Consider the following 6,168-nt stretch of genomic DNA (forward strand, 5'->3'; position numbering starts at 1 on the left):
GTTACACACTCCTTAGCGGATGCCGACTTCCATGGCCACCGCCCCGCTGTCTATATCAACCGACACCTTTCTTGGGGTCTGATGAGCGTCTGCGTCGGGCGCCTTAACCCGCGCGTTCGGTTCATCCCGCAGCACCAGTTCTGCTTACCAAAAGTGGCCCACTCGGCACCGTCAATTCCATGCCCGGCTCCAAGCCTGCGAGCCGGGCCTCTTACCCATTTAAAGTTTGAGAGTAGGGCGAGGCCCGTTTCGGCCCCGCGGCCTCCAGTCATTTCTTTACCGGATAAAACTTGAAGTTTCGGCGCCGGCTATCCTGAGGGAAACTTCGGAGGGAACCAGCTACTAGATGGTTCGATTAGTCTTTCGCCCCTATACCCAGGTCGGACGACCGATTTGCACGTCAGGACCGCTGCGGGCCTCCACTCAGGGTTTCCCCTGGCTTCGCCCTGCCCAGGCATAGTTCACCATCTTTCGGGTACCACCGCGTATGCTCTGGCTCCGCTCTCCGCACGTGGGAAGAGCAGGCCGGTGGTGCGCCGCCCGCCCCCTCGGAGGGTTAGGACGGATCCCACCTCAGCCGACGCGCGCCGGCCTTCACCTTCGTTGCGCCTCCGGGGGTTCTGGTCCCTTCGACTCGCATACGCGTTAGACTCCTTGGTCCGTGTTTCAAGACGGGTCGTTCGGGGTCCGAACTTAGCCGCTGACCTTAGGCGTTCGGGTGCTGTGGGCCTGGATCGCCCCCCGCATCGCCGTAGCGGGCCTAGCCCGGGGCTGAGGACAGCCCAGCCGGCCCGCTTCGACCGAACGATCGGGGGGGGCCCCCATCCCCATCCCGGAGGAGGGGAGAACGCGGAAAGGACATTGCTCCACGGCCCCGGCGTTATCGGCGAAGTCGGAGCGAGGGGCTGTAGCGGAACGCCCGTGTCCGGGGGCCGCGTGGGGACTCCCTTCTCCGGACGGACCTACCTTCACCCTCGGGCCCTTCCAAGCCTAACCGGAGCCGGTCGCGACTCACCACCACGCGGGGAAAGTACACCGGGCGGGGCCGGACCTCCGTACGCCCGACAGGCCCGAAGTCCAGAGGCGAAGCGCAGAGCCGAAGCGGGGAGCGGTGGAGTCGGCACCCCACCCCTCTCGCCCGGATACGCTCGCACCCCCGACCGCGGAACCCGACGAGCGCGGGGCCGTCCGCCCGGCTGAATCCCCCGGGGCAGTCTTCTCGGTCCCCGTACGTTTACCTCTCAACGGTTTCACGCTCTGTTGAACTCTCTCTTCAAAGTCCTGTTTCAACTTTCCCTCACGGTACTCGGTTCGCTATCGGTCTCGTGCCGGTATTTAGCCTTAGATGGAGTTTACCACCCGCTTTGGGCTGCATTCCCAAGCAACCCGACTCCGAGAAGCCCGACCTACCCGGGCGGGAACGCGGGACTCGCTACCGGGCTTTCACCGTCTATGGGAAGAAGCCACGTTCGCGAGGACTTGGTCCCGCGTCCGCACCGAGACGGATCTTACGGACTTCCGTACGCTACATTTCCCGGCCAACCCCGGTCAGGGGAAAGTGGGATTCAGCGCTGGGCTCTTCCCTGTTCGCTCGCCGCTACTAAGGGAATCCTTGTTAGTTTCTTTTCCTCCGCTTACTGATATGCTTAAGTTCAGCGGGTCGTCTCGTCTGATCTGAGGCCGCACACAGAGGTTTCTTATGCGGGGGCGAGGGCGGAGGCGGAGGGCCGAAGGCTAGGGGCGAGGGGCGAGAGCCCGGCACGAGACCGAACTCCGCGACACCTTCCCCCCCACCCCGGCCGCTCGCCCGCCCGCTCACTCGCCCGCTCGCTGGGTTTAATCGGCACTCGCCACCCCCGCGTCCGACTGCGCGGAGCCCCGCTCGGGACTCGGGGAGAGACCGTAACGGACGTGGACCCGGACCTACTCGGCTCTCCCTCCGTTCCCTGTACGGAGCTCTCTCGCAACACGGGCCGCGTGGACTGGCTCGGAACCGAGTCTTCGTTTGGGAAGACGAAGGGCCGTTTTCAGGCCCTGCGAGCTTCCAGCCGCGGTCTCTCTCTCTCAGCGGGGGCGCGGAGACCGATCGATGGGTAAAGCGACCCTCAGACAGGCGTGGCCGCGGGATGGACCCCCGCGGCCGCAATATGCGTTCGAAATTTCGATGATCTGTGTCCTGCAATTCACATTAGTTAACGCAGATGGCTGCGTTCTTCATCGAAGCACGAGCCGAGTGATCCACCGCTAAGAGTCGTATTCGGGTTTGTGCCCGGCCCGTTACAGGCCGGGCGAAGGAAGCCATTCGAACAAGAGACAATTTTTGCCAATATATTTCAAGCCGGGTGCCTTCCACCCCCGTGCAGGGGGGGAAAGGTCATTGAACCTGGGCGTCACCACCGGACCGAGGAGTTACGGCCCGGGGGACGATCGCCCGAGTAGGTGCCCGAGACTTACGTGGTTTAGGAGACCGGGGTCTAGGCACCCGCCGTTCCCGGCGAGGCCCAGGGGTTTGGTTCGCTGCGTTACGGGTCCCGGTCTAAGGCATTCAGGCGTGCGCTCAAAGCCAAGCTCTCCACCCCGGAGGGTATGAGCGAGGCCCGGTGGTACGCTCCCAAGTCCCCGCTTAGGGGAAGGCGCTGGGTAGATCCCACCTAGTCAGGACCGGCGGGCACCGGCCGTCTCCTTTCGGGTGTTTATAAACGCATCCGGGGTTCGTGAGGCCCCTTCAACTCGCGCACCGGCCTTAGACTATTATACGGTCCGTCTCTGCGAAGCCAACATCGGGGGTATTTTGCATGCGCTCTTAAGCTCCGCTCTAACCCCGTGAGGGGAAAGAGTTTCGCCCGGCGGTACGCTCCCGTCCACCACCGCCCCCTGTGCCGGGGGGATGGGTTCAGGGAGATCCCACCGAGGCCGGCGAGCACCGGCCAACGCCCTGGGGGTGAGTAAGCCCCTTTGACTCGCGCACGCACAATCAAGCCTTCAACGATCAATGGTTTTTTGGGTTTAACTACCCGGCGGGCGGCTCCGGCGCCACTCTTCCCCCCGCGAACGGGAGGGGCGGACCGGGGTACCTATGCACCTAAGGCGGTCCTCGCATAACCCCGAGTTCCGAAGCCGGCTCGCTACGTCCACCCACCCGGAGGGGGGAGAGACTCACGTCGGCCGACGACGAAAGGTACGAGGCTTCTGCGGTCCATACCTTGAAGGTACCCGCCGGGGGGGAGGTTCGGCCTCTCGAGTCCGACTCGACAACCGGCACGGACGGCGGGCGCCGACCGCGGCCAGGTCACCGTTATTGATCCTTCCGCAGGTTCCCCTACGAAAACCTTGTTACGACTTTTACTCCCTCTAGATGTCCGGGTTCGATCGACTTCCCATCGCCCGGAGGCGACCCCCGTTCGAGGGCCGCCCCGGGGACGGTCCGAGGACCTCACCGAGGCATCCGATCGGTAGTAGCGACGGGCGGTGTGTACAAAGGGCAGGGACTTAATCGACGCGGGCTGGTGACCCGCGCCTACTTGGAATTCCTCGTTCGAGGGGAATAGTTGCAATCCCCTGTCCCCAGCGGGGAATGGCGTTCATAGGATTGCCCGCACCTCTCGGCGTAGGGTAACTTACATGTTGAACCAGCCATTGTAGCTCACGTGCGACCCCGGACTTCTAAGGGCATCACAGACCTGTTATTGCTCCATTTCTCAAGTGGCTTCTGTGCCACAAATCGCTCTAAGAAGTTTAGCCACCGACCGCTGATTCCCACCGGGCGAACCCCAACCTTCAGGCCCGCGGTAAGCGGGAGGGCACCGGGGAGGGGAGAGGGAAGGCGAAGGCGAAGGCGAAGGACGGACAACCCACACCCGGAGAGCGGAACGAGGTGCGGACGGCATCGGGGAGGGAACCGAACGCGAAGGGGAGAGGCCGGAGCCACCCACTCGACGCAGAACTGAACCCCCGTCAACCGCATCACCTCCCCGAACCGATCCGGGGTAGAACCGGACCCCCGCCGAAACCCCCAACACCCCCACCCCGATGGGGACCCCCCGCGAACGGGGACCTTCGGGGATAGAGTCCGACCCAGGAGAGGGGCCGTGTAACTACTTAAAGGATGGGATCTCGTTCGTTACCGGAATTGACCAGACGAATCGCTCCACGAACTACCAACGGCCATGCACCACCACCCACAGAATCGAGAAAGAGCCGTCAATCTGTCAATCCTTACCGTGTCCGGGCCGGGTTAGGTTCCCCGCGTTGAGTCAAATTAAGCCGCAAGCTCCACTCCTGGTGGTGCCCTTCCGTCAATTCCTTTAAGTTTCAGCTTTGCAACCGTACTCCCCCCAGAGCCCAAAGACTCGTGGTTTCCCGGACGCTGCCCGGCGGGTCATAGTCGTTAACCCAACGCCGCCGGATCGCGGGTCGGCATAGTTTACGGTCGGAACTACGACGGTACCTGATCGTCTTCGATCCTCCGACTTTCGTTCTTGATTAATGAAAACATTCTTGGCAAATGCCTTCGCTTTTGTCCGTCCCGCACCGGTCTACGAATTTCACCTCTCTCGGTGCGGTACGAATGCCCCCGGCCGTCCCTCTTAATCATGACCTTTGGTCCGTCAAACCCACGAAATAGGACCAAGAGAGCGGTCGGATACCCCCCCGGCTCGGGGAACCGTGCGGCGGCCAGAAAACGGCCCCGCCCGGCCGCCTCGCCGAAGAGCTCCGACTCGCCCCCCATGGGAAGGCCTTATTCCATTATTCCTAGCTCAGTCCATTCAAGGCACGCTTCGGCCTGCTTTGAGCACTCTGTTTTGTTCAAAGTAAACGCACCGGACCCTTCCGCCCCCCACGTATTCAACCGCGGCGGACGACCCAGCTAAGGGCCTCTCCGCGGAGGAAGGGAGCAGAGGACACCGGATGAGTAGGGACAAGGTCCCGCGACCTCCACCCAGAGACCCGCGGGGGGTCCCCAACCCCCCCGGAGAGGGGCAGCTTCCCACCGCGAAGTCCGGACGGGCAGAGGCCCGGCAGCCGGGACCCGTCCCCGGATCCAACTACGAGCTTTTTAACTGCAGCAACGTTAACATACGCTATTGGAGCTGGAATTACCGCGGCTGCTGGCACCAGACTTGCCCTCCAATGGGTCCTCACCCACGGACGTAGATTGAGTTCATTTCGGTCCCGAAACCTTCAAACGGGGCCTCGCACCGATATTTTTCGTCACTACCTCCCCGTGTCGGGAATGGGTAATTTGCGCGCCTGCTGCCTTCCTTGGATGTGGTAGCCGTTTCTCAGGCTCCCTCTCCGGAATCGAACCCAGATTCCCCGTTACCCGTGGTCACCACACGTAGTCCCGTAGACTACCGTCGAAAGTTGATAGGGCAGACACTCGAATGAGACGTCGCCGCCCCGAAGGGCTCTGCGATCGGCCAAAGGTTATCTAGAGTCACCAAAGCGGACCCGACCGGAGTCGGGAGGGGGTTTTTTGGTTCTGATAAATGCACGTATCCGTGGGGGGCGCCGAGGGGGGAAGGTGAACCAGTCACCGACCACCTCGAAACGGCACCCCCACTTCCAACGCTTCGTTTGCATGTATTAGCTCTGGAATTACCACAGTTATACCAAGTAACGTGTGGAGCGATCAAAGGAACCATAACTGATTTAATGAGCCATTCGCAGTTTCACTGTACCAACGCCCGTGTGTACTTAGACTTGCATGGCTTAATCTTTGAGACAAGCATATGATACTGGCAGGATCAACCAGGCCGATCCCTCTGGTACTCAAACCCGGCTTGGGGAAAGAGAGAGAGTCGGTGGTGCGTGGAACTCGACCCCCCGAAGGAGGAAGAGACGCGCACCGCGGAAAGGCTTTTCGAACGAGACCCCCCGGAGGTGGGTCTGCAATCGGGGGTTTGACTACTTGGAAAATGTACGATTCAAGGCCCGGACGGTGCAGGCTAGGGGCCGGTTCCTTCCCTCAATAGGATCCCGACCCTAAGGCACCACCGACTCGGACCTTTTAACGGACCCAAACTGCGGTGGAAATTAGACCGACGGATCGGCTAAGTCTCCCTCGGAACGATTCTGGGACAAGCGGACCCCCTGTTACGGGGGGTCCACGAGCCATGGAGGCTGGAGCACGTGGCGGGGAGGATCGTTCTAAAAGCCGGTATTATT

At 61.9% G+C, this 6,168-nt stretch overlaps 1 non-coding gene and 1 pseudogene across 1 annotated transcript; both read right to left on the reverse strand.

Annotated features, from left to right (window-relative positions):
- LOC136679860 (28S ribosomal RNA) overlaps positions 1-1,683 on the reverse strand; it is a 4,635-nt pseudogene extending 2,952 nt beyond the window's left edge.
- Positions 1,684-2,099: 416 nt separating this feature from the next.
- On the reverse strand, positions 2,100-2,253 carry LOC136679831 (5.8S ribosomal RNA). The gene has a single exon (XR_010796615.1). It is a non-coding gene; the product is annotated as a 5.8S ribosomal RNA (ribosomal RNA).
- Positions 2,254-6,168: the final 3,915 nt, after the last annotated feature.

Source organism: Hoplias malabaricus, chromosome Y, assembly GCF_029633855.1.
Source record: "Hoplias malabaricus isolate fHopMal1 chromosome Y, fHopMal1.hap1, whole genome shotgun sequence".
Classification (NCBI taxonomy): domain Eukaryota; kingdom Metazoa; phylum Chordata; class Actinopteri; order Characiformes; family Erythrinidae; genus Hoplias; species Hoplias malabaricus.